Source organism: Peromyscus leucopus, chromosome 8a, assembly GCF_004664715.2.
Source record: "Peromyscus leucopus breed LL Stock chromosome 8a, UCI_PerLeu_2.1, whole genome shotgun sequence".
Taxonomy (NCBI): domain Eukaryota; kingdom Metazoa; phylum Chordata; class Mammalia; order Rodentia; family Cricetidae; genus Peromyscus; species Peromyscus leucopus.
The window spans coordinates 11,419,952-11,429,484 of NC_051085.1; positions in this window are offsets into that span (position 1 = coordinate 11,419,952).

The window sequence follows — 9,533 nt, forward strand, 5'->3', positions numbered from 1 at the left end:
TGTGCCCACAGACAGGGGAGCCAAAGAGTCGAGTTTTTCACAACGAAGATGCTAGGGAAGTTATTTACTTCCTGCTGGCAAATTGCAACCATTATGAACCAGAGACATGGAGAGCGTGTGGTGAGGATTAATGAGATCACCTCCGTTAAATGCTCCTTCAGAGATAAATTCCATAATTTTGCCACCTGGGTTCACGATTTTTTGAAATCTCCTTTTCGTTAATGGCTGCTGTATAAAGTCAGCAATACCAATAGTCCTTATTAATCTTCTCTCTCTTTTTTGTCTCATTACTAATTAATGTTAAGGCAGAGGATGTTGTAAACCAAGGATAAGCAGAGAGAAAGGCAAGGAAATCAGAAAGCATATCTCAACATTTATTCAGTCAGTCTGTCATATCTCAGTATACTAAGAGAATATTAGCCCCCTCAAATGATAGCAAATCTATATGTCAGTCTGTCAGAGAGAGAGAGAGAGGGGGGATGGGGAGGGAGGGAGGGAGGGAGGGAGGGAGGGAGAGAGGGAGGGAGAGAGAGTAACTAGAAAACAAATTGAATTCATGTGCAGGTTCCTCTGGATGGGCATTTTGTTCTGAACACTTTCTGCATTTAATTCTTTCTAAAATTATAATCCAAGTAATTTAGACCCAACTCCCATTAAAAATAAGCCAAGTAGAGTCATGATAATAGTAGTTCTTGGTTTTTAAAAGTATCAAAAAGACAACAGGATATTGAGTGATTACTAGAATAAATATAGAGACAAGATCCCAGAGAAATAAAGTCAGGACTGCTGTCCACTTACACTTGGAAGTCACCAGGAGCTTGTGAAGTAGTGAATCCGAGACATTACCAATGAGAGTGGTAGGTAGTACACTCCTTCAACCCTGACACTCAGGACGTACGGACAGACAGACTTCTCAGGTTGAGGCCAGCCTGGTCTAGCTAGGAAGTGCCAGGCCAGCCATAGATCCTGTCTCAAAAGAGGAAAAATGAAAAGAAAAGAAGGGAGGAAGGGAGGGAGGGAGGGAGGGAGGGAGGGAGGAAGGAAGGAAGGAAGGAAGGAAGGAAGGAAGGAAGGAAGGAAGGAAGGGAGAAGAAAGGAAATCAAAGAGTTCCATAGTTTATTAGTCTGCACAAGCCCCTACCCAAGATACTGCAGGCTGTTTGGTTTAAATTTCTAAAACATACTTTCTCAAAAAGCTAGAGACCAAAAATTAATGTTTTCAGAGCCTTTGTCTTCCTGGAGAGCCTTCTTGCTTGTTGGCAGATGGACATACAGCTGCCTTCTTATTGTGTCTTCATATGAAACAGGGAGGGGAAAAAGGAGGGAGGAGGAGGGAGACACTCTGAAGTCTCATAAAGACACTAATCCTGTTGGATCGGTGACCCACCCTTACGATCTCATTGTATTACTTACCTTCTTACTCCAAATATAGTAACATGGGGACTTAGAGCTTCAACATATGGATTTCCTTATGGCTAACGTTTGTAATACTGAACCAAATGTGAAAACTCATAGCTTTAAGGTAAGGGGGCCTGGAAGTTACCTAACTCTGCCACAGATCTACAGGTTTCTTAGGGGATGGGGAGTAGTGCAGAGAACCTCAGAACTAGGGCGGATTCTCTGGGATGACTGGGATAACTGTGTATCTCAGCCAACAGCAGCTAAGAGAATAGTCATTCACAGCATAAGCCTTAAATCTAATGACCTGTTTATATATGTGCCAGACTTTACTTATCAAAGTTTGTTAAACTGGAATCAATGGGAAAAATGGGTTGATCTGGGGGGAGTGAGTGGGAGGAGTTGAGGAAGAACATGATCAAAATTCAGTGTAGAAAATTATCCAGGACCGAATCAGAATACTTTTAAAGGTTTATCAACATACTACAACTCCTTTTTACTGGAACGTGACGCAGAGCTCCAAGACTCACCACAGTGCCTGGTATTTGCTGAGGACATTTTAATTCCCCTCTCTTACCTCTGCCTCGTTCTGATTCACATCTTTCCTTCTCCTTTTGCCCTCTTGACCTTTCAACACGCAGTCTCCGTTTTGGTCTCAGCTGTTTTCCCACAACATCGTGAGTCACTGGCAGGTTGTGTCCCGTCATGTGGGAAATCATGTAAGGAAGAGGTTGAGTGAGGACGGAAACATGTAAAAGCTACTTGAGGACACCCAGAATTTTTCTCAAAATAGGACATTTGAAGGCTATTTTGTAATATTTAAAATTCCATCTATTTTAGTGGGTGCTGAATGACATGTCACTAAAACTACCAGCTGTTGGAGAAAACAGAAAAGAAATGAAAGACGCGTTTCTGTCCATCAAAGGTTTCGGTTTTACTGTCGCTGAAGACAGCAAACGAAAGCGTATCAAGCAATCACGGAAACAGTGGGAATCCAGAGAAGGCTGGAAAGGAAGCACAGCTTCAGCTGGGAATTCAAAAGGAAGTGGTTTCTAAGTGGCTGGGAAGGAACAGGAAGCACATTGCCCAGAGTGTGGGGGATGGGATGCGGGGATGGCACAGAGCAAGTGTGGGCTGGGAAACAACCATAAATCCATGTACTGAGTGTCTAACGTGCTCATATCCTGTGTAAATTCCTCCATGTCACATGTGGGAGGCATTACTATCATTTGAAAAAAAAACAAATGGAGATTGTAAATGGCATACACTGAGCATATTAATAGTAGAGCTAGAATTTGAAGTTAGGTCTGTGAGGCACCAAAGCCTGTTATGAATTATCACCCTGGACCGCATTTCATTAAGGTCGATTATAAAAAGTCTAACAAGGAAGGCAAATTTTAGCTATAGACAATGTGTGTGTGTGTGTGTGTGTCTGTGTGTCTGTGTGTGTGTGTGTGTGTGTGATGTGTATATGTAAACATATATATGGAGAGAAAGGAAAGGAAGGAAGAAACACATTAAAAGCTGTTTTTAGTACAATTTATTTAATGTTGATATAATAGAAAAACATATAATTCATGTATGGCCAAGAGTTAGAGCAGCTAACAGATTGCAGAGTCTGTCCAAGGCATGACATGTTACAGTTTGGGACTAAGATGGTGGACACACAAACAAAGAGCAGGGGCTGAAATCTGAAAATCAGTTTAAATTAAAAAAAAAAAGAAAGACAAATGAAGGAAAAGTCAAATACATTCTCAGAGAGATGGGGATTTAAAAAAATGATGTACCACAAACGGGCAAACAATACAGAGAGTAGGTAACCGTCATTAGAGAAGAGTGTGTTATGATACAGTCAGCTTAAAGAGATGGCGGGAATTCCAGGGCCAGCTTGTCCTAAGGGTTCTGAATAAGAGAGCACAGGAGGATGAACAGGAGGCAATGGAGCAATGGAGCATCAGGGTGTGACTTACAGGTGAGAGCATCAGGGTGTGACTTACAGGTGAGAGCATCAGGGTGTGACTTACAGGTGAGAGCATCAGGGTGTGACTTACAGGTGAGAGCATCAGGGTGTGACTTACAGGTGAGAGCATCAGGGTGTGACTTACAGGTGAGAGCATCAGGGTGTGACTTACAGGTGAGAGCATCAGGGTGTGACTTACAGGTGAGAGCATCAGGGTGTGACTTACAGGTGAGAGAGGTCAAGGCGCTAAGTGATAAAGAATGGAAGAAGTGTGTGCCCCCCACCCCCACCCCCAACCCCCTACCCCCAACCCCCACCCACACCCACCCCACCCTGCTACCACTCTCTTGGCCTCAGCAGCTCTCTCTCCATTGCCTGCTTCCCCTCGGTGTGCACTAAGGGCTAGGCCTGGGTTTTGCAATGCAAAGACCATTTCTGCCCATGGCTATTCGTTTAGATTTGTTTATACCATGACTCCTGTGTTATTTCTCTGCCATCTTAAGTAATAGGGACAGTAATGACAGAATATTTTAGTTTCAACTCTTGCACTGATGGTATGATATACTTGCATACCATGTTGTCTCGAGGTAAACATGAGATTAAACTCAGTCACCCTAGAGATTAAAATCTGGAAGTCAGCCAGTCTAATCAAGCTAACCTCATAGCTCTCTAACAAACATGAACTTTGTTACATTACTTTGGATAGAGCTGAGTTGTTAAGAAAAAAAAATCTTCAAAATCTGGAGGCTTAACCATAGAAAATTTAAATTTTCACTCATAATAATACAAATAGCATTTGAGGCCTACCGGGCTATTTTTGAGGCCTCCTCCGGTTTCTGTCTTAGAGGCAAAGGGGCCTTTCCCTTTTCCTGGAGAGGAAGAGAGGGACGGGAGAAAGTTAGTTTCCTTTTTGTGAGCTAACACAGAAGCTTCACTGCACTTGTCTTTTCACCTCATTGGTCAGGGCTTGGGGACCACGCAAGGGATCATGGGACAAACAGCTGCTCGGTGGATACTGCCTGTGATCAGTTCAGAGGGCAGGAATCCGGGCGACTGAAAAAAAGACCCATGACAAGTTCTCCTTCTCATTATGTGCTACTCTTCATTCAGTAAGATTTTCCTCTCCGGGTGTCAAACTGATTCCTAACGTGACAGCGTCACCCTGTACTGCCGGTGTTACATGTTACGTTTGACTCTTTGAAGCAGAGCGACGGCATCGCTGAGACTTGCCTTTGCCCGGCCCACCTTGCTTCATACGAACTGCCTGCTTCTGAGGAACATGTTTTGGAAACTGCTCATTAACAAAAGAGAAAATGTGACCTTTCCTAAGCAGTCAAGAGCACCCAGTGACAGCCATCCTGCCACAGGTTGAGAGCGAAAAGCCCTCAGATCGTGATTTATCCCGGTCTCCTTAACGAAGTGAAGGCCAACCAGTGAGCATGGACCACTTCCCCCTCTGTGGAGGGTGTCAGGACACCCCACCATAGGTGAATTCATAATCACTTGAGTTATGAATGCATAGGGTGAAGGAAAGGATATTTCTGGAATTTGTTTCTCGGAAATCTAATCTTAACAGGCGGAATAATGTTCTGTCCTGTTAGCTAATAAGCTAGATTGGAATTCTGTGTAGAAGCAGAAACTAGCTGAAATCATGTCAGATTCTCTTTGGCTTGGCCCTCCTTCAAGGACAAAGAAAAGAAAAAGTAATCAATAGAAAAGTCAATAGAAATAAAAACACAAATTAACAAAGAAGATCAGGGAGTTTTTACTCCAATGACTAATTCTGTGGTTTCAGTTACTGAAAGAAAATAACAAGTGGCCAACACTGTGTGGGGCCCTGTGGTTATGTCAAACCCTGTGGGCTGAGGCTAGGCCACCAAGTTCATCAGGGTTTTCTGACTGTATCACCTCCCTTTGGTTTTATTATCATTTGAAGATTTGGCTTTTTGTTTTTGTTTTTGTTTTAGAGGTATTACATAGTGGAATTAATCACCTTAACTGAATATAGTCAAAGTGTAGGCTTCAAAATATTGAACCAGTTTTCTTAGAACAATATCACAGCTTCTTATGTACTTACTCATTTCCTAATGAAGGTTTCCAGTGAGGCATTCTGTTTCCAGGAAAGCCCATGTTTGCCATGTAAACCATTATTCTACATCATCTCAGCATGGTATTCATTCCATTTTAGCTACATGAAGTGGATTACACCAAGGCTCATGTTGAATGACCTGATCACCTGAATTAACAAAACCCCGGAGTTTTGTCCAGTGGGACTTCCTCGTAGACCAACAGCATTCTCCCACAGGCTAATAGTTAGGAAACTACTGAAGAGAGTCCTCAAAAACTGTGATAGAGATGCTGAAGTGTAGCTCTTCACAACTAATGGCTTCTGGAGGTGGGTAGGGTAGGAGAGTGGGGAAGACTCAGTTTTGTTCTGTTTTGTTTGTAAGGATCTGGTTACTGGAAGTGTGGCCATGCTCCAATAAATATATGGGCAACACAAATTGGACTTGGTATTGGGGGGGGGGGGGTGGCGCATACAAGGGTTGAAGGGTGGACCTGGGAAGAATGGGAAGCAAGCATGATCAGGATGCATTGTACAGAATTCCCAAATATTTAATAAAAATATTATGTTGGTGCTCAACTATGTTCATAGCAGCATTATTTGTAATAGTCAGAACCTGGAAACAACCTAGATGCCCGTCAACCGAAGAATGGATTAAGAAAATGTGGTAGATATACACAATGGAGTACTACTCAGCAGAGAAAAACAATGACAGCATGAAATTTGCAGGCAAATGGATGGAACTAGAAAATATCATCCTGAGTGAGGTAACCCAAACCCAGAAGGTGAAACATGGTATGTACTCACTCATAAGTGAATTCTAGATATAAAGCAAAGGATAATCAGACTGCAGTGCACAGAACCAGGAGGCTACATGGCAGGGGGAACCCTAGGATGACTGTGGCTTAGAATAAGTTTTGGTTTTAGTCAAAAATAAATAAATAAATAAATAAATAAATAAATAAATAAATAACAAAAAAGAAACTTTTTACTCAAAAATGATAATAGTAATAATAATAATAATGATATTAACAGCAACAACATCAACAAACTTTCTGTTTTCAGGCTTAGTATCAGGCAGGTACTCTGACCCTTGCCTTGGGTGCCTTACTTGAGACGATTGTCACACTAACCACCGGGAGTTGGTAGGATGGGAAGCACGGTGAGCAAAAGGGAGCTTGAGTCCAGAGCAGCAGACAGGGATTGAGCTGGCTTGCAAACCTACAATGTTTGGCAACCTTTGAATACAAAGCTCAATGCTTTGGGGGAAAATATATATATATATATATATATATATATATATATATATATGTTGGTGGGAGAATGCTGTCTTTTATTTAAAGAGAGAGAAAGAAAAGAAGAAATAAAGAAAGGAAGGAAGAAAAGGAAGGAAGGGAGAGAAAGGGGAGAGAGAGAGAGAGAGAGAGAGAGAGAGAGAGAGAGAGAGAGAGAGAGAGAGAAAGAGAGAGAGAGAGAAAGAGAGCAGGTTGAGCAAGCCAGTAAGCAGGACTTCTCTATGGCTTCTACTCCAGTTTCTGCCTCCAGGCTTCTGCCTTGAGTTCCTGCCCTGACTCTCTTTGATGATAGACTGTTATGTGGAAGTGTAAGCAAAATAAACCCTTTCCACCCCCTCAAAAAAGACTGTATCAAAGCATACCCCTGTAATTTCAGCACTCAAATAGCTGAGCCCAGAGGACTGTGAGGTCAAGACTAGCCTGAGCTACATAGCAAGACCCTGTCTTAAAAAGAACAAAAAAGAAAAAGAAAATTAGTTTTCAAGTAGAAAACTTAAGATGCTAATATAGCTACATTAGATTTGTAAAATATTTCTGTGCTTTTTTCTTTTGCTTCTGTACTTAAGAGTTTTCTCAAGTAACTTCAATGCCTACTGATGTTTTATTATCATCTAGTGACTTGCTGCTGAGAATTATAGAAAACTAACATAGAAACAGATAATAAAGTGAGCAGTGACTTATGAAGTACTCAGTTTTTGTATCACTTTCAATTATTTTCATATGCCCAGGACTTCACATCAAAATTTGCCCAAGAACATGGTAGGGTTTCAGATAAGCACTTTCTATAGTTTTCAATCATGAATATTTAAATGAACAAAATATGATTTTGCACATCTTGGTCCCTTGAGAGTCACAAATAATCACTTACATTCAGAAGACAGAACCCTGGGAAACAACTCTGCCTGTGAAACTCCAATATGTCATGTTATCAACAGCTCATATTCTAGGTGTCTGATCAAACCAGCAATTAAACCCTCTAAGCACTGCAGAGATAAAATCAGATTAAAATCAAATCATGGCACCTTGTCAAACACTTCCCCACTTAAAACCAAGAGGACCAGTAATCCCTTTCCTTAGATACCAGCATCTTCAATTGATAAGGTAAAGTACCATTAACAAGTCCTAGCTCAAGTCCTAACTAATAGTAACCTTAAACAGTACTGTTGCTTCCTTCTACTCAAGTGTGACATATGTGTTCTCATCCACAAGCTATTCATTTCGAAGTGGATCCTATATGAAATCATAACCTGTTATTACAGTAAAGTTCTCCAGCCTCTTCAGGACATGAGCAATGTCTTTCTTATTTACCTCAACGTCCTAGTATCTGGCACAAATATGTTTAATAATTCTTCTTATTTTTTCAAGGCAGGGTTCCTCTGCGTAGCCCTGGCTGGCCTGGAACTCACTCTGTAGAACAGGCTGTTCTCAAACTCAGAGATCCGCCTACTTCTGTTTCCTGAATGCTGGGATTAAAGGTGTGTACCACCACCACCTGGTATGCCCCACCACCGCCCAGCAATAATTCTTAATAGATTGGTGGATTAATAAACAAGTTCCAAGAATTTTACTCACCACTCTATAAAAATGGTTTTTGTCAAGGATATCAATAACTGCATTGCTAAGATCAGCTGTCAATTTGCAATCATTTTATTTTGTCCATCCAAACAGTGTTTATGTTGGTCTTCAACTTCATTGCTCACAAATTTTAACTGTTCTTCCTGGTTTCTCTTCACCGCAACCTCAAGATCCAAGTAGTATTCTTCTTTGTAGCTGTAAATGACATTGATATCTGCAATGTACCCTAATACCAGTCTACCCGCTGATTGGAGTCCTGACTTAGCTACCTAATGATAATCTCAAAGTCAGCAAGTAAGGGACTGAATTCCTGCCTCCCACTCTCCCATGCACACCCCTCTAACCCAAACATGCTCTGTTTACATTTGTTCCTGTATCATTTGATGGTTTTTCTATCCTCCTGGTGCTCAGTTACCCACGATTCCGTTTCCATCAAGTTGACTCCAAGGCACAAAACTGGCTTCTCCTTCCTTCATCTTCCACTGGTCACCATGCTTTGCATAGGCAGGTCCTGTCTAAGAACCAGCAGACGAGCAAACAGTGGTTTGCAAAATTTCTGTCTCTTGGTACCGAGGACACTTTAGATGACAGAGTAGAAATAGGCACCCAAAGGCATTACATGCCATTGTCTCTTAATTAGACTACTGTTTCTGCCTGTATTACCATGACAAAATATTCTCCAAGAACAACTTACAGAAGGGAAGACTTCTTTTGGGACACAGTTCCTGAATTTCGGTCCACCATGGCACAGGGCAGGGAGTAGGGGTATGACAGAGACCAGCTCACAGCATTGTAGCTGCAAAGGGGAGACACAGGAGTGATGATGACCATACTCAGTTATGTCTTCTCCCTTAGTTAATCCTCTAAGGAAACATCATCACAAATAGCCCGTGGTGTGGTTCATTAATTTCCTCACTCCTTCTCAAGTTGACAGCAGCAACTGGACACCCCAAATCCATCTCAGTCACCTTGATACGCAAAACGTCTCCTTAAATCTAGCACTGTCTTGCCCTTAGTGTGTACTCAACAAAATGCCGAGATCAATTTCTAAATGCAAAGCAGATGGCATCACTTCTATGAAAATATTAAACTAAACACTTATTATCCATTTGTTCATTTAAAGGTGAGGTACTCAGTTTGATAATAGTAAAAATATTTTTTTTAATTTGTGTGCTTTCATTTTCCAAATCATTTTCACATAGAGTGGTGCATTTAATTTTTGTATTACCTCTTGATCTTG